At 37.3% G+C, this 24,841-nt stretch overlaps 1 protein-coding gene across 3 annotated transcripts in view; it reads left to right on the top strand.

The window, feature by feature from the left end:
- Positions 1–6,445: 6,445 nt before the first annotated feature.
- The window catches only part of AGTR1 (angiotensin II receptor type 1), a 44,603-nt gene continuing 26,207 nt past the window's right edge, over positions 6,446–24,841 (top strand). For all 3 annotated transcript variants that reach the window (XM_060149144.1, XM_060149142.1, XM_060149143.1), the window contains exons 1-2: positions 6,446–6,657; positions 15,878–15,962. The gene's annotated coding sequence lies outside the window, so the exon portion shown is untranslated. The remainder of the gene's footprint in view (positions 6,658–15,877; positions 15,963–24,841) is intronic.

The raw sequence follows: 24,841 nt of genomic DNA, 5'->3' as shown, positions 1-24,841 counted from the left end.
GATGGGCTGCAAAAGATTCAAGAAAACAATTATAATAATAACTATTCTAATCTTTAAGATGTGCCAAAGGGGAGATCCAGGAAATTACCAAGAAGTTAACATCAATACTGGGAAAGAAAAGAACAAATAATAATAAAATTGATCAGGAAGTACTTAGGCAAGAACAATTTAATGAGCAACTGGCAGCATGAGTTCATGTAGAAAGATCGTGGAATACAAAACCAAACAGAAAGTGACTACAAGCAGAGTCAGCCAAAGAAACCTGAATTTGTCTATTTAAAATTATACCAATAGCCACGTGAAAAACTGGTTTCAATTAAAATAATCCTATAAGAATTAGTATAAAATTAACTTTTGACTGATATATTAGAAAAGACAGCACTTAATTTAAAAAACTTGCTGTTCAGAAGATCTCTTTAACTCAATCACGCCTCCACCACTGAACTCCAAATGATGCACAGGATTACCAGTGGCATTACTTCAACATTCACACTTCATCTCCCAAAAAACAATTGATCAAACCTTGCTAATAAGTGGTTTGCAAGCCAGCCAAATATGGACGACTTCGTGAATGCCTCCAGCATGAAAACTAGTGTAGATGAAATCCTGACAAGATGACAGCTGTTAGCAATCAAGGGGTTGCATGTGAGTGTATACAGTTTGACTTTTTTAAACATAATTTACTTATGTATAAGGAAGTATTTGGACTGCAGGGTTAACCTGAAGATTCTAAATGGGCCAGGAGAAGCTTTATACATTAGTTGCCTCTAACCAAAGGAGCTCAGATCAGCTATAAACATCTCCCCTCTGTCAAAGACATGCCTTTCACTGATCAGGGAGGAGCCTTCTGCCTGGACCAGGAATCACGCAGCTCAATCAGCAGGGCAGGAGTCTGCCCTCAGCCAGTAGGGGTGTTCTCAAGGTGGCCAGGTGCCAGAGAAGCGTCAGCCAAAGTGGACAGCTTGTTATCATGACCTCTGTAGTGAGTAAAGGACTGCCAGCATGATTGTGTGAATGAACTATTTGACAGTAAAGAAGGGACCACCCACCAAAATTGAACCAAAGTAAGAAATATGGTGGAAAATATTTGAATTGTATTCTGAAGACAATGGGAATTTAAATAAAACTGGGACAACCTCATCTCCTTATCTTTCCTCAGCCAGTTAAATTCAAACACAATTTTGCAAATGTCACCCATTTTTCTAGACTTTTTAATCTGAAAGTCGGCTGAGTTCTTTATATGGGTCAAAATATACCCCTTTGCCATCCTAAATACCTACCCTTGTTCTTCCCAGATACTTTATTTCTCAGCACCTCCATTTTTTAGCATTTACCATATAAAACTTCCTTCTCTTAAAGTTAAATGTTTATGAAATTATACAACTCTTAGTATATCAGTCCCTATATAGAACATGATGTATTTATTCAATGTTTATTAACAATGATGTTCACAGATTTGAAACACTCACATATTACAACTTTCCAGTTGGGAATTATATTTGTGTGGTAAATAAAATGTTTCATTCTTTCTTATTATCTATCAACATTTTATTGGTGAATACAGTAACCTTGCTTTTTTTAGAAAGTGAAATTAATTCTCTATGAAATTGACCCATCGTCATTTACTACATCTGACTTCATTTCTATCATTAACAATAGCTTTATTCCTACTAGTTTTCTCCTCTTTCCTCATAAGCATTGAAGTAATATTAAAATATATAACTCATAGTTAAAGCAAAATATAACTTGAATAAATGTTTTATTCTTTTAGAGTCTTCCAAGCCTCTACAAATTTTATCACATTCACCAGCTTATTGGACAATATCTATTGAATAATATCCTTATGCTCTGGTGAGTTACAGAACCTTGCAAATATTCATTCTCCATCTTTATAAATGGGGTGATAAGAAATAGTAGAAATCCTGTCTGATTAATGATCTATGAAGTTTAGAACTGTTTTTTTAAAAATCAGGTTTGTCAGACAGAAAATAAGAGGGGTAAAGCAGCTGTTTATTCACTCTACATATTAGTTTCTGCAGTATACTATATGGACAACTGAAATAAATCACCTGAGATATAGGCCCTCATTATAATACATGGCATTGTAAAACTCAGTTACACTTAATGAGGCGATGTACATGCCCCAGTCAAGAATGCTCGACAATTGTTGTTTGGTTGTCATATTCATCTCTTTATATTCCTGTAAAACTATTTAAAGCAGGGATACCAATTTTGGTAAAGTATATTGAGTAAGAAAATCCCTGTCTTATTAAAAGCATTTCTTAGAATAGTGACTGTATTTGAATATTTTGACATCATACATATGTAGAATTATTAGGGTTAATTTTTTTCAAAAAAAAGATAAAATGTATTGAGTACTAACTACAGACCAGACACTGTTCTGTTTGCTTTACATTAATTAGTTTAACCCTCACCTACACTGAATTAAGTGCTATTCATATCCACATTTTGCTGATAAGTAAGCTAAAAGATAGGAGATTAAATAACTTGCCCAAATTCACACAGCTAGTAAACAGGATATTGGAAAACCCTTATTTTAAGGAAAGATCTAGATGTCAGCTGTCTTGGCCAAGCTCCACTGATGTCTCTAGAGATAATGGGAAATGGGCTCCGGTCTCTGAATTCCTAGTTAACATATCTTCCCATAAAATCATGCTACTTTATATATTCAAAAACAGTACAGGTATAGGTGCACTCACAGTGTTGAAGCCATGGGGACTTCAAGTTTAGTGTCAGCAAAAACTGTCCACAAATGGTGCCCCCGGATGTTCCTTGATCTCCAAACAGTTCCTGTGCTAAGTTCCCCGCCTTCTTGTTCATTCTGCTAACTTTTTAATGGTGATTTAATTGTTATGTAAAATTTGGATAATACAGACAAACATAAAAATAAAATATAATTTAAAAGTATCCATAATCACTACATTCTTTTTTTTTTTTTGCGTACGCGGGCGTCTCACTGTCGTGGCCTCTCCCGTTGCGGAGCACAGGCTCCAGACACGCAGGCACAGCAGCCATGGCTCACGGGCCTAGCTGCTCCGCGACACGTGGGATCTTCCCGGACCGGGGCAAGAACCCGCGTCCCCTGCATCGGCAGGCGGACTCTCAACCACTGCACCACCAGTGAAGCCCCAACATTCTTCATTCAGAAGAAACCACTGTATACATTTTGGTGAATATACATCTAATTTTTTTTCTACGCATATGCATGTGAATGTGTGTGTATACGTGTGTGTATGTGTGTGTGTATGTTTTAGTTAATTTGGATAATAGTGTACATATTGTTCAATAAGCTGATTTTCACTAATTTACATACCATGAATATTTCCTATATCACTAAATATCCTTCCGCATTACTTTCAATGGCTAAGTTCCATTCTAGATGTGCCATAATTTATTTAACTAACCCTTTATTTAGGGGACATTAAGATTTTTCCAATTATGTACTATCATGCTTAACAATGTAAATAACATCCTTGTACATAAAGCTTTGAATATATCCACGATTATTACTTAGAATAAATTCCTGGTTGATGATGGTACGCAACAATCCTACAGTATCAAATATATATTTTTTTCTGCTTCTGAGAGTACCAACTTACCTACTACCTTGCAAAAATTGAATTCCGGTGTTATCTTTTTTCTTTACTCTTTGGTGATATTATAGGTGAAAAATTGCACCTTGTTGCTTTAAATTTCATTTTTCTTACTTTGAAGACTAAACATTTGTTTCATGTTTATTGGGCACTGCACTTCTTTTGCATGTCCTGTCAAATTTGTATTCCAGACTGATATTCAGAGTTGAGTCTTTCTTAGATGATCTAGAATCCGACATGAGCCAAGCCCTGGCCTCAGCAGCAGTGAGGCTCTGCATTCCGCCTTTGCTCACCTAGCGTTTCAACAGCCCACTGCCCTTTCCTTCTGTGTTCCCACTTCCAGCTTCATGGTGATGGCTCACTCTGATTCTGCCTCACATGACGCATACAGAGAGGAAAGAGAGAAAAAAAGCCTACACCTTGGTCTGCTGTATCAGAAGACTTCATTTATATCAAAATTTCAAATTTTAAGTACCAGAGACAAATTTAATCCTTAGAAAGATATCAAGGAGTTTATCTCTTTTTTCAAAGCATCAAAAAGCCAATACATCCCTGACCAGTATGGAAAACTGCCAGTTCCTCACTAAAAATGACTGCCAATTACTAAGCACTTTACTATGTACCAGGCACAGTACCTGAAGCTTTTACATATATATATATATGCTCTTTCCCTTAATCCTGACAAGAGTGTAGAGAACATTATTACCCTATATATTAAAAAATCCATATCAGAGGGTAAATTTGGGTATGAGGCTAACAAGCAGCAAAGCTGAGTTCAGCTTAAGTGTTGGGCGTTGAAACCATACTATTACTCAGCTGATTCAACACAATAATAATGATGCCATTAATTTCTTGGAAACTTGTCCTCATCTGATTGTGTCTGATGATGTAACATCCCAAGGAATGAACCCCACCCTTTTGAGAAATTTCACCCAAAACAACTGACTTTGTAACAAACTTCCAGTCTTCAAAACTATTATCATTTCTAAAATCAAGGTGAAATTTAGTACAGGTGTGACTATGGTTAATGATTTCTAGCACTAAATAGGTTTAAAAATATAAAACTCTCCTGATTCTTAAATAATAATCACAGGAGCATTTCCTAATATCACTCACAGACTCTGGAATTTGTCACCTACTTTTGGCTTTTCTACACAAAGTCTTGTGATAAATGATTCCAAATATCTGATACTATGAGGCAAGTCCTCCAACTTTGTTCTTTTTCAAGACTGTTTTGGCTCTTCTGGGTCCCTTGCACTTCCACATGAATTTTAGGATCACCTTGTTAATTTCTTCAAAAGCAGCTTGTTGGGATTTTGATACGGACTGTGTTTGCTCTGTATAATACTTGGAGATTATTGCAATACTAAATACTAAATCTTCCAATCCATGAACATGGAATGTCATTCCATTTGTTTAGGTCTAACTTAATTTCTTTCAACAATGTCTTCTGTTGTCAGAGTACAAGTTTTGCACCCTTTTGTTAAATTTATTCCCAAGTATTTTAATATTTTTGATCTATGGTAAATGCAGTTTTTTCTTAATTTCATTTTTGGATTGCTCATTGCTGATGTATAGAAATACAACTGATTTTGTATACTCTTCTTGTATCATGAAGACTTTCTGAACTCATTTATTAGCGCTAATAGCTTTTTATTGATTTCTCAGGATTTTCTAAATACAAGATCATGTCATCTGCACATAAAAATAGTTTCACTTCCTTTCTAATCTGGATGCCTTTCATTTCTTTTTCTTGCCCAATTGCCCCAGCTAGAACCTCTAGTACAATGTTTGATAGATGCGTTGAAAGCAAATAACGTTGTCTTTTTCCTGATCTTAGATGCAAACACATTATCTTTCAACATTAAGTATGATGTTAGTGAGTTTTCATAGATAGACTTTACAGTTTGAAGAAGTTCCTTTCTATTCCTAGTTTGCTGAATGATTTTATCATGAAAAAGTGTCAGATTTTGTCAAATCCTTTTCTAATTTATTAAGATGATCCTGTGGGTTTTGTCCTTTATGAATATGGTATATTACATCAATTGATTTTTGGTAAACTAATCTTGCATTACTTGGATAAATCTCACTTGGTCATAGTGTATTATCCTTTTAATATGTTACTGGATTTGATTTGTTAATATTTTGCTGAGGATTTTTATCTACACTCATATGGAAGATTTGTAGTTTTCTTTTCTCCTGACGTCTCATCTGGTTTTGGAATAAGGGTGATACTGGCTTCATAGTGTGTGTTGGAAAGTGATACTTCCTCCTTTGTTTTTTTGGAAGAATTTATATTAATTCTTCCTTAAATATTTGGTCATACTTTGTTTTTTAACTTTTTCTATTTTTACATTTAAAAAAAAAATGTAACTCCAATAGCATGTCCGATAGGAGGAAATGAATGTCCACCCATTCACTCTGTAACAACCCTGAGATTAATCTATGGATCTATGATCCACAATGGTATTGTCAAAGTTTGAGTTACTCCCAGGGAAGAGAAAGAAGTCCCCTAATTAGTCCTTAGAAGTTTCCCAAGTTTAAAAAAAAAAAAGTAGAGGAATGATCTCGGTGTGAAAAGCTGCTCCTGCAACCGCAGCTCTCTTCCATTTCTCCACTCCTTCCCCCGATGCCGGGCTCTGGGCCTGGTACTCAGATCTAATAAGTGACAGTGGGGTGACTGTGGCATCATCCCGCTTCCGTCAGCATCTGGAGAGGAAAGGGGGTTGGGCCGAGAGGGTCTCCCGGGCGGGGCGGAGGAGGAGGGAGTTCAAAACACAGCCTCGCCCCTGGAACCCTCGAAGCAGCAACGCCCCTCGCTATAAATTTGTAGCTGCCTTCGTAGTGAATGATTCCAGCGCCTGTCAGCCAAGGGCCCCAGGCAGTGGGCGACTGAGCGCCTGGGCGGACGCAAGACTAGCAGCTCTGCCGGCCCGAGGCGGCGATCCATGGGGAGGAACCCGAGCGGACCCCGAGAGTGAGGGCGCACCCCGCACCAGCGCCACCAGCTCGGCCGGACGTGGGCGCAGCGTCCCGAGTGGCGGTGAGTGGCGCGGACTGCCCTGCCAGGCTTGGGGGCTGGGGGCGAGGGTAGTCAGTTTCCTGCCGAGGTGTGAACTGCGGGCGCTGTGCCGGGAGGCTCCCGGGGACGAAGGCGAGAGCGAGCTTAGTTCCAACCGGCGCCCACCCCGAGCTGGAGGCCCTTCCCCAAATCAGAGGAGGGGCGTCTGAGTTGGGAAGAAACAATTTGAGCTTGTTTGCCGCATGCACCAGAAATTTCATTCCGATTTGACACAACTCTATCGAGTACAAGCAAGGAATCTGCAGAAATGGGATGCAGCCAAGTAAACTTTCTTCCCCACGCTTTTAGCTAACTCTTGTCTTTTAAATGTGACCTGAGTGTATGACTCCGCGGGGCGTCCATTTAAAAGTTGTGCCACTTCTAAAAGTGAAGTAGAGCGTCCGTCCCCTGCCTTCCCAGGCCTCGCACCAACACAGCTCACCTCCCCCATACCACTCTCTGCAAACCATATCGGTGGGTCCTTGGCACAGGATGCCGTGCCCACATCGAATTAATTGGGGAGGGGAAAACGCGGGGCTTCTCCACACCCCAATCCCCACAGCTTTGGCCAGGGCACGTTTGTAACTGAGGGGGATTCTAGGAGAAGCTCTTCTGCTTCCAAGACTGAACAGAACGTCTTGCTGGCCCCTTCCCTTCATCCACCTCTCTACCTAGCACCCCATTCTCCAATTCTCTTAAATATCCAGCCCAATCTCTCCAAAGTGCCAGATGCTTCGTCTCCAGAAGCATCTCCTGCCCTGACTTTGGGTGCCCATTAGAGACCTGGCTATTGAACCCATCTGGGGCCTCTGTACCTAATCTTTGTTTGCTGATGGCTTCATTAAGAATCAAACACTCACTCGCGGCCCTCTGGAGCCCTCTCTTCCTGGTGAACGTTTGGGTGCTCACTTTCCGCTGGGATCACATTTTCGACCTGCTGCGTTTACTCCCAGTGTCATTCCTGGAGGAGAAAGTAACAATGAGGCAGGGAGGGAATCTGGCACCCTGCTTCTCTGTTTTATAACTTTTTCGAGCAACTTATATCTCCTCTTAAAGGTGCCTCATCCCCAACATGATTCTCTTGGTAGTTACCACCCAAGGATCCTGGGTCTCCACGGTTTATTCTCCTTAGCATAAGCAGTAACACCTTTATAAGTCTTCTCAAAAAAGGAAACTGTCTGTTTCCCTTGTCCCCTGCAGTGTTTCCCTAGCTCTAAAGGCCCCACCGCGTGGATAATCTTTCCTCAGGCTGTGGTGGAGTCCACCACCCTTTTGGAAGACAGTGCAGGAGCAGGGAAGCACAGAGAGCTGGGAATGGACACTCCCACTTAACTGGCCATGTGCTGTTAGAGTTATTTCACAACTCTGAACCTCAAGCCCCCGCCTGTAAGTTTCGCTCCAGTGATAAAATTCCTTGATTCCTTTTGTTTCCTAGTTATTGCTTAAAAAAAATAAAAGCCTAAAATAATTACCCTTTTATAGCCCATGTCTGTGGTCCGCAAAACTGTCTAAATAGCTCTCCTGGTAAATTGTCTGGAAAATCATTAGGTCCAAGTGTCCATCCCCCAGATTAGAGATGGCAATTCCTACAACCTGGCTTAAGGCTCAGGGAGTGGCCCCAAGTTGCTAGATCTCAACATTTGTTAAAGTTTCATGATTGTTAGTGTCAAGTCTGTTATCTACTCTTTTTCTCCCTTTTTTTCCCCTGACTTCATTGTTCTTTGTGCCCATCATGAGGCCTTGATTTCTAGCTCGGTTCTTCTTTGATCTTAAACTGAATAAACTGGTCCATCATCCAGCTCGGAAGAAAACTGGTTTTCTTCAACTGATGCCAAAGGAAGACTTGTCTTCCTTGAGTTTTATAAAGTGTCTTTCAGTCACTGTTGCTTTGGCAACGCTCTGCATCCCAAGAGCTCTGAGCTTCAATCTCTCCTATCACTCTCTCGCCCTGCTTCAGTGTTCAAATTGTGACTGTGAATTGTTCAGGTTTCTTACTTCTTCGTTTTTTCTTTTCCTACGTTGGGTAAGAACTCTGTGGGTACACCTGTATATAATTTGGGGTGATTTTGCTGCTGCTGCTGCTGTTTATAGCTGTTGTTGTTGTTACTATGACTAATTGCTTGCCCTATGCTAGAGGGAAAATAATGAAAGAAAATTTAATCTGCTCCTTACCCAAAGCCCAGGTAAAATACTTAGCTGAGAAGGAGTTTGAAACTCACAGTTAAAATGCGTGGTGCACGTCTCCCATAGTTTTATCTGTGCTGTCACACTGTCCTTTTCATGCAGCTGATAGTTGCTGTATTTTGCTCTCAAATTTGTTACAGGGACCAAGATCAAGTCCCATCGCACTTAGATGTTTTCGCTGCCTGACACAGGCTCCTGGTCTTCAGCCCCAAGATCGCTAGTTTACTTGGTCCTTTTCCTGCTCAGTCATGACTGAGCAATGCCAGAGATTCTCCCAAGTGGGTTAGCAAATTAAGAAATTTATTTAGAAGTTTGATGTAAATCCAAGTGTTATGAACATTAAAAAGCTGTCTTGAAGACAGCCTGTGGCAATAAACAAATATAGAGCCAGAGCAACAAAATATGACAAAGTATCCAAGGCTGGGTTAGGAACACTCTTCTCCCATGTTATCTAGCAAATTGGAAAAATCAGCTTTCCAACTCATCACCACTGGAAAGTACTATTATTTTCTTCAAAATGCTTATAAGCTTTCTCTTTCAAAATTGCCTGAAGTCATTGGATTACATGTGTTTCTCTTCATGTAAGTGTTTATTAAAACAGTATACTAAAGCTCCCATAAGCAAAAGTAAATTTTGTTCCATTTCCAGCCTTAATTTAGCTATCACTTTACATTTTCTATTCTTCATCATGATATGAATTTTAGCTACTAAGACTCAACTTTTCAGTGGCTTAATACACAAAGCCATCTTAAATCTAGGAGTATCTATAGGGATTTAAGGTACTATTCAAATGATTTGGCAAATGACTACCATTATCCTATTAAAGCTCTAAAATACATCTAAAATAAATCACAGCAAATAAATTATCTAAAGAGCTATAAATTTGCCAGATGTTTTGTTCATTGGTAGTTAATGACAAATTTGATGATTAGAAAATGAAATATATATCTATAACAATCATAAAAATGATAAGTGAATCTTAACTGTGGTTGTATTAACATTGAAAGTTTTTCTATCTGATTTTGATTCTTTCTCTTGATAGTAAATGATCACAGAGGGAAAAAAATTCCCTTGAATATGAAAACCAAAATTTCTTTCAAAATATTTTACTAACGAAGAATGCACTATATACTGTAAATGCCGTACAGCTGCTTTATACTATTGATACATTATTTTTATAGCTCAATTTAGAAGAGTTTATTTTTGTTTGTCTGGTTCCTAAATAGGTGTATCATCTAAATGTCTTAAGTAGAAATAAGTGTCTAGAATCTGCCCATTATGGTTTGATTTTTCTTCCCATACTCAAAAATATTTTAAATTGTGTTGCCAATCTCATATTTAATTACTTTTCCAACACAAGTTGGAAAAATGGGTAAGAAATAGACATGCTTTATTTTTCATAATCTCATTGTGCCTTCACATTCCAAGTCCCAATTCTAGGTGTCCTTAAAACTTAAAATCATAGAATTAATAATCATTCAGTTTGGGTCAACTTTTATGGGATTTCTTGTTCATTTTATATACATACACGCTGCTTTGTTCTTCAAATGATGTTAAAATCTCATTTAGATCAATGAATTAAAGTACTTTGACTAGTGAACTTCAGACTAAGAATAGTAGAGAATACACATTTGGTTCTGCACTTTTAAAGAGAGTTAATGATTGCTAATTTCCCCTCTAAGTTTTCTTTGGCTATTTCCCATTTTATATTAATCAGAGCTCCTCTTTTCTACCTTGGAAAATGAAGAATTATATCTACGAAATATATCAACAGTAGTAGAAGATACTTAGAGGGAATTCAATGGATCTGAGTGATATTAGGCCCTGAGGACACACCAAAGTATAAAAATGGTCTTTGCCCTAGAGAGATGTTGGTCAAGCTAAGTACATATTTAGATATGGGTCTCTCTAATCATCTCAATGCCGCTGGGGTGGGAAGCCATTTAGAAACAACCCTCCTCCCTCCTACCTTTCAGACTAGGTGGAATGTCTAATGTGGTTACATTGTTTGGTTCTAGCCACTTCCATAATAACCACTACAACTTTCCTTTCCCCATGGGGTTATAACTCCTTTGATTGTATGCACCACACACAATTGCATCCTTGTATTCTGTTACTAAATGCTCCACAAGTCACTTTCTTGCCTGTTTGTTTTTGGCTAAAGCTATGGAAAACATAAAATACATTTTCAGATCCCTATATTGTAGAAGAGAAATGTTAGAGAGAAACCACTTCCTATTACACACAATAAAATGACTTAAAATTGATGCTTTAGTCTTACTAATTGAGGAACTAAGTATTAATATCATTTTTTTAGTCTAAAGCTGTAATGGCAAGGGCAAGGTAGAGAAAAGAGTAAGAAAAGGAGAAATGAAAAAGAATAAAAGGTTGAAATATCAAATCGGTGGTTCTTCAGGCTTTAGAGAGCAGGTAAGGCAAGCATATGACAATCACCTGGGGAGCATTTTAAATCTGTACATATTGTCTACACTTCCCTTTTTCCTCCTTTCCCCATTTCCCCCTATTGAGAACCACCACATCTATTACAAATTAGAACCAATCTTCCATAATTACCTCAAGTGTCCAGGTCCAGAGACTAGCATCATGGGCATCACCTGGAAGCTTATTAGAAATGCACACTTTCAGACCCTACCCAGACTCACTGAATTAGAATCTGCATTTTAACAAGATCCCCACGTGATTCAAATGCACATTAAAGCTAGAGAAGCACAAGTGGACAGTACCTCTGGCTTGTTCAGAATGATTACCTAGAGGTTCTTTCCTTGGCTTTTTAATAAACAATTTTAATAAAGCTAACATTTATTGAGCACATACAATGTGCCGAACAATATTCAGCCTTTAAATACTGTGTTTTATTTAATCCTCACAACATCCCTATATAATAGTCACTGCTTTATCCCCATCTTACAGATTGGGATACCGAGTAATAATGAGATAAGTAGCTTACCCAGATGTGGTAACTGGTAGAGTCAAGATTTAAACACAAATGTTGATTACTGTGCTCTGAGCCACCACCCACACTGTCTGCTCTACACTAGGCTGCCTGCTTTTGAAGGCAAATTAATTATATGATAATTTATTTAAAGTTATAACTGGAAATCAAGTTCTGTTTCCCTCATAGCAAAGAACAAGATGTCCTCCATTTTGGTTAACATTTGCCTGTCATCTTACCTTTAACTGCAATAATGAAGAATTCTAGAAATTCCTTCTTTAGTTGGGAAAAAAATATGAAAACTATGACAGCCCATTATTTAAAACTTAAGGTTTGATATCTCTATTTTCCCATAACTTACCTGAAATTTACTTTTTTTCCTTACCGTTTTGTGTTCTGATGAACTTTTTTTTTTAAAGTACTTGAATTAAACAAGCCATTTCCTACATATATAAACTGTTCATCTTTCCAACTCAAATTATATATCACTCTTTCAGCTTTTAATATAAACACTTATTTACCTATAGGCATAGTTTACAAAACTTTAGCTGAATATAGTTACTAATCAGTCAGTCTGCAAACAAGGGTGACTTATTTTAAGCCAACGACTCCCCAGATGATTTAGTCTTTGAAAGATTTCTCCCAATGCATATAGATTGAGAGTTGTGAGTTGGATCTGGTCAAATGTCTGTTGCTTTGACAGGGCCTCACTGATGTTGGTCAAAAGATTGAGGTGATGGGCTTCCCTGGTGGCGCAGTGGTTGAGAGTCCGCCTGCCGATGCAGGGGACACGGGTTCGTGCCCCGGTCGGGGAAGATCCCACATGCCGCAGAGCGGCTGGGCCCGTGAGCCGTGGCCGCTGAGCCTGGGCGTCTGGAGCCTGTGCTCCGCAACGGGAGAGGCCACAACAGTGAGAGGCCCGCGTGCCGCAAAAAAAAAAAAAAAAAGAAAAGATTGAGGTGAGTCTGGGCTCCCTGTGATCATGTTTGAGAGAAGAGGTGTGTCAACGGGACTGAGCAGCCATGATTTTCTCCGTGATAAAGGGACATCCTTAGGAGACAGAATTTCACCAGCTGCTGCTTAGATCGAGAACTTCCGGCAGTGCTAACAGTACAGCGTCTCCCTTGTAAGTTATGGCTGAGGGCGAAATCAACCCAGCTGTGCCGTAAAGCCAAGGAGCAAGGGAACTCGTGCCCAGGAGACATCCTGCATGTTAGCAGGCAGAGTTTCTTAGTGCTAATAAATGATAACGTCCTAGTGATTCTCTTATGACCCTTTAGAGTCCTGCTTGTCTCACTAACCCCAAATATCTGTGACTGTGGCTGAATATAATCTGCACCAGGTTTTTTCCTAAATAAATTGAAAAAAAAATCTCACAGCATTTCTTCTAGTAAACTTCATTCGTTTACAATTTTATTATCACACACACTTTTCTTCACTTTTTGACCCAAACTCTTCTTGTTATACAACTCAAATGCATCTTACATGCTTCTGAATTATGTGGGATGCCGCTAGAACAAGAATGGTCCATTAACCCAGCTTTAGTAATCTAATTCTCTTTCCATTCAAATGATGTCATGTCACATAAAACACACTGTACCATGATGTCTTCCAGCACTTAACCTTCACACAGTTAATTACTGCCACTTTATCAGGAATGGAAAAGAATCTGATGTGATTCCTACGTAATGATTTCCTGAATGTGTCCTAGTGTTTGATCTACTGGGTTAACAGAATGGATTTTTGAGAGAAATACAAAGCTACTCTTTTAAATTCCCATTACATTAAGCCATATGATGAAACATTATATAGTCATTATATATTTTTATATAAATATATTTTAAAACATTTAGTGACAAGGAAAGATAATCACAAGTAAATATAGCAACATATAAAACATAAATCGAGTGAGAGCCTGTGTGTGTGTATGTGTTTGATAGATTCTTGTCAAGGTGCCATTAAGGTCTTACTTGGGTCACTGGTATTCTAATGAAAATAGTTTAGTTATATTAGCACTGATTTGTGAGTAAATCACTGATATATTTTTTAAATGCCTGCATATTTGCGGAACAGATAAAAAATACTAGGAAAAATATATAACAAATCTTAAATGCTTTTGAGGATTATTAAGATCAAGGCTAAGATCAAAGGTGACTTTTTCCTTTCCCCCTTTTTTTTTGCATGGGCTTTCAAAATTTCCTATAATGAACCTCTATTATACTTCATACTTGCTGTTTATCTTGGAATTTCTTTTCCTTTCCTTCCAACTCACTCTAGATTTCAAATTGTAGACGCTACTGTTAACCCTCTGGAGAATGATACTGGCAAGTCAGCCCTGTCTCTGTTTTTTTTTTGTCCCTAAGGTACACTAGAGCCTTACAAGAATCCACAGATTTTACACCAGAGTGGTATTTTATAGGAAGAATCATCTAATGGGAAAATCTTTGCTATAACAACAAAATCACCAAAAAATTGGGATAAAAATAGATACTTCTAATGCCAAAATTCGCCTATATCTCCTGTTATCACAATGTGATAGTAAAGCTGGTGTACATTGTTGTTTAAAAAAAAAAAAAAAAGCAACCTCTACACAGTCTTCTTGAATAACTCTTTAACTTTAAAAAATTTCCTACTTAAAAAATCCCCAAATCTATAATGAAAAATATTGATGAATTTGGCTATATTAAAAAAAAACTGAAATGGTTGTATATTAAAAAGCACCATAAACAAAGTCAAAAGATAAACAAGAACTTGGGAAAGCTATTTGCCACACATTACACGTAAAACGCCCATTTTCAACATGAGCTCTTTAAAATGAGAAACAATGAACAACCCAATGGAAAAATGAGCAAAGGCCAAGACTGGGCAAACTAGTAGAAAAATGACTACAAAAAATAAGAAAACAAAAAGAAGCTCAACCTCATTCATAACTAAAAAAATGCAAACCAAAACAAACATATACTTTTCACTTATCAGACAGAAAAAAATTTAAGATTTGATACAAGCCAGATTTTTGGTATCATAAATTCATGTAACCTTTATAGAGGACATTTTGTAAGTATCTTTCAAAAACTTAGAGTGTATAAACAATTTGCATCAACAACTATATTTGGAACTTATTCTACTGATATAATCATATAAGTACAAAAGTACAAAATGCATATGTATAAATATGATCATTGGGCTTTTTTTTAAGCATCCAAAAAGGGAAATTGGAAAAAAAAAACAACCTTACAGCCCATAATAGGGGCTGGTTAAATAAATTATCATATTTCAGTGCAATGAATGGAATACTATATAGCTATTAAAATGAATGAGTTAGATTTATGTATACTGATGTAGAAAGTTCTGCTAGCATATTATTAAGTTTAAAAAAAAGGAAGCAAGGCACAGAACATACAATGTATAAAATGAAAAAACATGGATATACACATTTATATGCATGTATATACATTTTTTAAAGTCCTAGAGGGGTACATAAGAAACTATTAGTAGTAAGTATCTCTGGGAAGTGGATCTGGAGAGACAGAGTTAAGAGACGTGTACTTTTGTTTTATATGTTTCTGTAAGTTGACACTTATATCACATGCATCTATTACTGCAATGAAAGATTAAAACTGAAAACATCTTTTTAAAAGATTCTTTTTCAAAATTATGGTACAATAACACTTGTATAAGCTCTAGAATCACAGCGAAGTTTAAATGTAAATTCACAAGTAAAAATCTAATCTATTAGGATATTTCTTATATTTAGTAGTTATGTCTACAGAAATGCCTTAGAAGACTGCACTGTTTTTGACCCAGAAACAGTCTTTTTCTCCTTCTCTAGCGTTCATGTAAAAGGGTGTGAGGGAAGATGTCGACTATAAGCAGGAACAGGACCAGGTCAGCCACTCAGCAGAGCCCTAGTCTATATAAGGAAGAATATGTTCTTGATGTCAACCAGATGGCTTCATTACCTTCAAAAACTTTCTTAAGATGTAGTGTTAATGCTTATTTTATAAATTAGAAAATTAAAATCTGACCATATTCAGTGAATCTCATTAATCTTTTTTTTCTTTCCAGATTTAATACATGATAGATTGGTCTAAAATGGCTGAGGTTTTATCTGAATAAGCCACTGAAGCCATCCCAGAAGGTCTGCATCCAGGTAAATGTCTTACACCTATAATGCTGTGTCTGTCAGTAGTTTTCTCTAACGTGTCAACAGTGAAGGTAGCACAAAAAGTCACATATGCCATTGTCAGGTGACAGAAACAGAGGTGGCAGAAAAGAATGAAGTTCCAGTCTTACCCCATCCCTTCCAATATACAGCTTAAGAACATATATATTAATATGATTTTCAATATAAACAGTCTCAGAATTACCAAGATATTCATGTATTGATGATAAACCATGTGAGAGATGTGCAAACCCTTGGCGAGGATCTCCTCATGGTCATAGGCGATTGCTCTGAGCAGTGCGTTCCATGCTACGTAGGGCTTTAGTAGGGCCAGGAGGAAAATGACTGTGCTCTCTCATCGGCCACCAAATGGGGAATCGGGGCTCTGTGATGCCCCAGCACTCACTTCTAGAGGCGGGCATATGTCTAAACACCATAAACCTTGAAACTACCTGCTCACCTTCAGAAAACCCGAATGTCTCAGAGTCTTATTCTTACAAAAGTCTCCCTTACTCCAGTAAGATATAGGAAAAGGGGCTCTGAAATTGGATATAGAGGTACCCTTTAATTCCCATGCAGGTTAGCCCCCTGGTAGATGTGAGTCCTGTGGAGTCACACGGCGGGGCATTACACTCAGAACCTCAGAGGGCAGCTAGAGACTGCTCTGTTGGTCCAACTCCTATCACATAGGCCTGAATGATATTTTTCATAAAAAGACTCCTGGATTTACCCGGCTAGCAGGACTTTTTTCTCCTGACGTAAATTCAGCTCAAAGGACAAGCCCTCAGCTTCCCAAACTAACAGGGGAGACACTCCCTAGTTCCTCCAAGGGGAATGAAAAGAGTAGCTTGTCCCATTCTGAATATGTTGTGATTGCATTTTATCAGAGTAGAAGGTAGATAAGATAGGTGGTGGGTTACATATGTTAGAGGCGACTAGTCTTTTTGATTGACAAGTAGGAAACATTTGCTGGAAGGCACTCCACAGTGGTGTTAGGAAACTATTTAGGACCGCTTTAATCTTGGAGACAAAACTAGTAACATTCTACAGAGTTCTGCCACTGGAAATCTTTAGGGGTTTTTTTGTGAGGTGTAGTTAAACCTAGGAAGCTGAGCTGTGCATGTTTTTAGCAAAAATCCAGCTCTGGAAAACGTACATTAAAATCTATTGAATCAGTTAGGAAGACACCAAGACAGGAAGCTTTCTTTTGCATCCTAAGAGTACGGATCAGAAGGAACTCTTTGTCTGTAACACCCCATCAGCCTTAGGGCAGAAGAATCGGGACAGCAATATGGGGGGCTCCTACTGGAAATGATTCTTAGACCATCCTCTCTTCTCCTGTATTTTGGAAGCCCCATCGGTTTCTGATTAACATTCCCATATTTGTAGCAAAATTTTCCAAATAACTGTGACATTTTGCTTACAAATAAGAAAACACTGAACAAAAACACTGTGTAAAATTTTAAACTTTTTCAAAACTTTAAGGTTCAAATGAATGAGCAAAACATACTTAATTCTAAGACTTTTTTTTTTGTTGTTAAAGAACTAATGCCATACCAATTCTGCCACTAACTAGCAACTTTGCCTTTGGTTTCCTGTGAAAGAATCTTCAAGGCCCCATCCCAATCCATGGTCACTATATTGAAATACAAAAAGTGTTTTCCAAGGGCCTTCTGAACTTTGTATTGTCACTTTAAAACTTTCACCAACTTACAACTACAGAACTTTGATCTCTTATTGATTTAAACCAGTAATGTGTAAACAGCATTTCAGAGCTTGTTTTATTGAACCAAAAATATTTAGGTTGAAATCTACTTATGAAAAATGGGAAAACCTGGTTCGGACATAGAATAAAGAACATGTTCAGTAGCTTAAAATCTTTGGTAACCATTTGCCCCATGTGGCTATTTAAATTAATTATAACAAATGAAATTAAAAACCGAGTTCCTCAGTTGTACTAGCCACATTTCAAGTTCTCAATAGACACATGTAGTTAGTGGCTACTGTATTGAATGGCACAGATACAGAACATTTCTATCACTATGGAAAGTTCTATTAGACAATACTATCATAAACAAACTATTAATAATGCAGTGGACTTCCACTGCTACTTGGCAAGAAAGTTTTGTGCTCTTTTATACTTATTTGGAAATTTTAAAATATTTTTTAAATTCCAGTTTTCTCAGTTGTAGGTTATCTGGTGTATAGTTAGTTCTCACAAGCCCCTTTTCCTTTTTCCTATTTATTTGCCTGTTAAAATATGTGGAATTAAATGTTTTACTTAAATATTTATTTAAATATTTTATGTACTCTTCTAAAGTTAGAGGTTTTCATTTCTTTAAAAATTGTGAAAAGTGGTACACACAATTATGTTGAGCTAATACATGGTTGTTGGCTTTTTTACCTGAATCATTGACATCTCCAAGTAAGAAAAAACTAGAAAAGATGTAGGATCATTTTTAAGGCCAATATTTTTTCTTTATTGTTGATATTCTGTAAGATTTTATTTTTCCTACAATGATAGATGTGTCTCAATGATACTGACTTTAAACTAAAGTTGATTTACATTTTTTCAGCAATTGGAGAGCCAAGCAAAATAACTATTAGATCATTTATTTCTTTTTATCTTTTTTTATGGAAATGTGTAGTATTTTGATTTCAAAATTGTATGTATCACAGATAACAATATTGTTTATCATTTTAATTAATATACTCACCCCCTTTTACAGTGTATTCTTAAACTTCTTAGTCACGATTTTTCCACTAATACGATCCTGTTATTTAACATCAGTCTCAATTACTTTCCAGTCACTTATACCTAGTAATTCAATTAAATTTGGTTCCTGGACTAACGGTTGTGCATTACACAAGGCAAGAAATTAAAAACAAGTTTATCTTTGAGTTACTGAAGTATCAAGGATTTGAGATAGCTATATAACTAGCTGTGAAAAAGGCATATAAATATCCAGCCAATATTCCCTTTACAGATTTAATAGTATCATTTTTCAGTGAAAGCATAAATAATAGAAGTTTGGACCCAGTTTGGAACTGTTAAATATGAATCCGAGTCTTACCAATGAAAAAAAGGCAAAGCTTTTTTTTTCTTCAATAAACCAAAAAATAGCTTTCTTTATAGAATAACAGGTTTACTCCAAGTAACCTATTATTCACACAGTTTATCTACAGTAACATTGTTCCTAGGTTTAAATAATATAGCTAGATATGCTCAACATACAACTATTAATACTTTTAACAATTAAAAGAGCTCAGAGAATTAGCCTCTAAATTTAGAGGTTCTGTTTTGCCGGCAGGAAGAACTTTTCACTAGTACCAAAAGTGCTGTCCTCCTCTCCCTTCAACTAGCTAGTCATTCCTTTTAAGAATCTTGAGATGATTTGGATATATAGGAGTCATTTTTTTTTAATTCTAAGAAGATCTAAGATATCTCAGAAATGTAATAGTACAGTGCAGACCTGGCAGAAGGTAACCAGTTATCTGGAACTAGGTCTTTGGCATCTTTCCAGATTTGGAACAAAATACTGGACTCTCCCTGGGCATCCGTGAGACAACAGGAGCAATGTCATACCGCAAGTCCAAAATCCAATCAGGAGCAGCCTTCCTTCTCCTCTTATCCAGGCGAAGCTAAAATACTTCTGCACACAGCATGGGCCACCATAAAAAGCAAACAAAGCCACTGTAGATAAAACCAAGCAGTGGGTAAGGCTGTCTTTTGACCTAGAGTCTGAACCCTGGCTCCTCAGTGATGCTCCAGGCCAACGAACAAGAACACGATGGGCATTTTGCTGCCTCTTGGTCCCTCCAGTGCGGTCAGTGTACAGAGCAAGAGGATAAAACAACTCAGTATCTTCCTTAACAATGCAGAGAAGGAAATCCAACCTGCTTTGGCAGTGTGAAAGCAATGCAAATTTGAGTCATTGATGACCATAGCTTCTTATGTGATATAGAAGTTTATTCTGTAACACTAATGGCCCAGCCATATTTTATTCAATTCTAAACCATTAATGAATGCTCATCTTCATTTTACATAGAACATATTTATCTATACACAACTGAACAAATAGGGAATGCTGGAAATGGCCCTGTGAGAAGTACTGGCCCACAATGCATCTGCTTGGTTTGGGGCATTTGAAGTAGTTAGTATAGGCTCCCTCTGGATTTCTGCTAGAATGTTGATTTAACTAGATCAATGAACTAGACACATAGCATCTGAATTAAAGAGTGAGAAATACAATATGAACCAATTAAGTGAAGGAAAAATTTACTATGAATAAAATAATAAATGTCAATAAATTTAAAAATTGACTTCAGTTTCCTTTATATGACAAATGTAACAGATCTAATTTGACATCTTAAAATGAGATCTATGTGTAATCTATTTTGTGATTTTTATCTTCTTAGGAGTATGTTTTGATATCTTTAACCTTCATATTTAATTTTTTTTCTTTTATCAGTTTCTATGGTGTAAACATCCATCAATCCATGTTGGTTGACACATACATATATATATATATATATATATATATATATCTCAAGAGAAAGTAATGCTGCAATCCTTCTCAGCAATTTATTCTAACAATTAAGAACCCTTGGGGCTTCCCTGGTGGCGCAGTGGTTGAGAGCCCGCCTGCTGATGCGGGGGACACAGGTTCATGCCCCGGTCTGGGAAGATCCCACATGCCGCGGAGCGGCTGGGTCCGTGAGCCATGGCTGCTGAGCCTGCGCGTCCGGAGCCTGTGCTCTGCAACGGGAGAGGCCACGACAGTGAGAGGCCCACATACCGCAAAAAAAAAAAAAAAAAAAAAAAAAAAAGAACCCTTAAGCTAAATAGAATAATTCATTTCACAGGAAACTCTTATTCAATATGTATAATTAGTTTTAGTTAACTTTATTAATGAAATGCTGCAAATCAATTAGGTTTGCAATAATCAGCTCCCAAGGACCCAAGAGGGGCCGTTTCCCTCACAAGAGGGGAAGGTGATATACAATTTAGTTGGGAAGCAAATGTAATTAGATTTGATTAGTTGAATATTCCTGTCCTGATGTGGAATTAGGCACATACCCAAGCCTGAGTTTATAGTTGGAAAGAGGTAGAAAAAGCAGCATGACTTAGAAAATGTCTTCATGGTCCTACTGACCACAAACTAACAGCCAAAGTGGGCCTTTGAAACCACAGGTAGACAGGTTTTCTTCCGACAGGGCTATGTTTACATTTGTTTTTCGAATCTGAATGTCTTTAAGTGGAAGAGCACATGAACTCAACTATTTGTCACTCCTTAATGGCACTTCACGCATTTATCTAACTGCCTAAATCCTGATGGCATTTCAGTTTGCAACTATTGTGACCTAGAAGTTTATTATTGAACAGGGGTGGGGTAACCCTAAAGTTCCTTTCTTCTGACTCTAAAATAAGAATATCAAAGAAATGTCATGACATTTTCTGTCATTCACATCTTCTGAATGAAAGTTATATTAAACACAAGGTATTCCTATTTAGGGCTGCAGTTTGCAATAGATTCTGCTGTTATTCACTCAATAAGTATTTTTATTGGACACCTACATGCCAGTCACTATTTTCAGCATTAAGGACAAAGTGTGAGCAAAGCAGACAAAAATCCCTACCCTCATAGAACTTACATTCTAGTGCATGTAGACAGAAAAACAAGTAAAGTATATATGTTGGATGGCATGAATAACGGAAATAGAATGTGGAAGCAGTGAGGGAGAAGGGTGCAGTTTGTAAAGGGAGTTTAGGGAAAGCCTGCTTAGTAAGAAGGAAGGAACTATGTGGATATCTGGAGGAAGATGGCTGTATGGAGAGAGCAGAGCAAATGCAAAGGCCCTGAGGCAGCACTATACTGGCATATTCGAGGCACAGCAAATAGGCCAGTATCCAAAAAGCCAGTATTGAAGGGTATAAACTGACAGGTAGACTAGAGACATATTTAGAATGGATGCTAGAAGAGGGGAACAAATGAAATTTTTAAACTGAAATGGTTTAAATATTGAAAATGCTTTGAAATATAGTGAAATATTTTCACACAAGAGATTTTCAAAAGAAGTCAGGTCCATGATTCAATCCCCAATGACTGGTTCAGTAGCCATCATGGTCAGGGGCTACGTCTAGAACTCTAATCACTAAAAATCTGCATTTGATGTCAGTTCCTCCTGGACAACCAAATGACTTGTTTGGCACCTTTGGTATACCCCAAAAACACTTTGCCTATCACTGACCTGTAATCCCATGTCTCTGGGCCTGAAAATAAAACTCCCTGTAACAGAGTTAGTGGTGCACAACATTGCCATTAGATTATTTTTAGTGAAAGCTTTGCCTCCTGACACAAATGCACTGATGAACTTAATAATTCCTGGGGCTACCACTGAATGCAAAATGACTTCATATACTGGTTATTCCATTTAAATTATTTTATCTTCAAGTCCAACAAAAAGAAAATTCTAAATAAAAAGATACATTTGGGATTGTACATGTGGCATCCATCCACATATAACTGAAATAAAATTATTTAATGGAAAATTTCAAATTCAGCCACCTCTAAATATGTAAGATAGTCTGAATGAGAAGGAACAATTCTGACTTTGTATTATTTTTTAGTGGTAGTGTTTTCTCATAATCCCATGCCTTTTTCCTGTCCTGCTATTCTTCAAGATTTCCTAATGAGAATTAGAGAACAGGCATATTTAACAATCTGTATTTGCAGGTTGTAAACAAGAAAATGAAGACTAATAGTTTCTCTCCTGCTAATTTGATTTTCGACAGCTCCTCTCCTACCAGCTTAGGCAAAGGACTTAGTTACTATTTCCAGCAGATGGGGCCAAGGAAAAGACAATAATCTGTGATGTCATGCTTCCCCCAAATAGGCCAGCTGCCTTTCAGGCCTCGGTTAGAGACTTCTAACCGAAGAAATGAGAAGTGATCATGAACAGAACGAGGAAAAAATGCAATTTCCTTTATTCTAGAAAAACAATACTCAGTGGCTGGTTCACAATGCTACAGTAAAACATTTTCATACATTTCTCCTGCACATGTGGAGAGTTATAAGGTGTGCACTTAGAAGTAGAAATGCTGATTTGATTTCCAAAGTGGTGGTAATAGAAGGAGGCTTCTGGAAACAGGGCTGTGCTGAGTTGACAGAAAGATAAAGGATTCAGTCCTTAACTGGTAATATGTGACTGGCTCTCTAAACTGAAATATGACCCCAAAAGAACTTCTTCTGGTACAATTCCAGGTCCCAGGGCTAGTTAATGGTACAAATAGTTATTTATACAGGAATGTATTTCCCAGGACCCCTCTTATCATTGACATCTCATAAAATCAGCCCTGCAAAAGAACTAGAACATTCTGAGAACATACAACACGTAACTTTAAATGAGGAAATTTCCTTTTCTCATGCAAAAGCATGAAAGTTGGTTTGAATTGACATGGACTTCTGTCCAGGCCAGGGCCTGTGATTTCAGGAAGCATGTATCTCTTTTGAAACTCCAGTGTGTCCTTGGAAATGGCTGCGTAAAGGCCAAACTGCCAAAGTCTATTCCTTCTCCTCTGAGTAAAATCTTTTAGTTGTATGTCAGTAGCTGGTCTTTGTTCTCCTCAGTGCTTGTTGCAAAATACCACAATTTTCATTCTAAACCCAACAGTATTAGGAAGACAAGTTGAGTTAAAATAATGCCTGTAATTTAATAAGTGTTCTGTCCCTAATAAAAAGCTAGTTAGTCACAGCTTCGTTCAAATCCCTCTCCCCCAGATTTTTCTCCTGAAAGGAGATACTAGACAGCATTTTAGGGAAAACAAACTTTTGTCAATCGCTAAGGATAAGGTAATAAAAGGGTTGAAAATAGCATTTTAAGCATCATGTTTTTTCTTTAAATTCCCTGAGGTTGAACAGATTCTTAAACTTCATTTTTTTAACTGCCCTGAAAATAGTTTGTCTCTCGTTGACTCTTATTCAGGGCAATGTTATATCTTCTTAATCTAGAAGAGTCACAAATTTAAGTCATCAACCTGAGCAAGTAATTGAAATGGTACAATCTTCTCACTCAAAAAAATAAATAAATAAAAAATCCAGGAGTGAATCATCCTTAAAACTCTCCCAACTTGCAGTCTAGTTTCATGGGTGAAAACTTTGGGAGACCAGTTTGGGAAGCAACCAGAGCCTGGTAGTTTCATACACTTGATCTTATCACCTTCTCACAACAACACTTAAAAGTAACTAGGATTTAAAAAATAAACTTGTTATTTAATATGGTAATAAAGTGTTTTTATGTGGAAAAATAAATAAATAAAATAAAGTATACCTCAGTAGCCCTGAAAAAAAAAAGTAACTAGGACTATTGCCATTGTATTATATTGCTATTTTTTTTAATGCAGACACAAAGAGAATGTAATAGTTAACATCTATTAATTGGACACTTAGTTGGTCAAGAACTGGGCTAGTCACTTTATCTTCATTTTCTTAATTCACAAAAACAAAACAAAACAAAACTGCAAGCTAGGTTTTCTTATTGGCTTCATTTTTTCACAGACAGTGAGTCTAAGGGGCCCATCTTGCTAACCAATACCAGGGCAAGAACTGGAATTTTGGACTGACTCCAAAGCCCTAGTTCTCATTTCTCTCCCAGATGTCATCCATCAAATTCTTCAAAGCCTGAGATCTTCCTTTTTTTCAATTAACTGCTACACTAGCAGCATTTTTTTGACGTATATGTATACAAGCGAACACTGTGCTAATATTTAATTATACGTTTATACTGATGTTGGATGCAAGTATAAGCTAGCATCATCTTGAATAATAGTAGAAGAGTCAGGAGCTCTGAAAGTAATGTTCAGGATT

Source organism: Lagenorhynchus albirostris, chromosome 5 (assembly GCF_949774975.1).
Source record: "Lagenorhynchus albirostris chromosome 5, mLagAlb1.1, whole genome shotgun sequence".
NCBI classification, from domain to species: domain Eukaryota; kingdom Metazoa; phylum Chordata; class Mammalia; order Artiodactyla; family Delphinidae; genus Lagenorhynchus; species Lagenorhynchus albirostris.
This window is presented reverse-complemented; position numbering and strand designations above follow the sequence as displayed.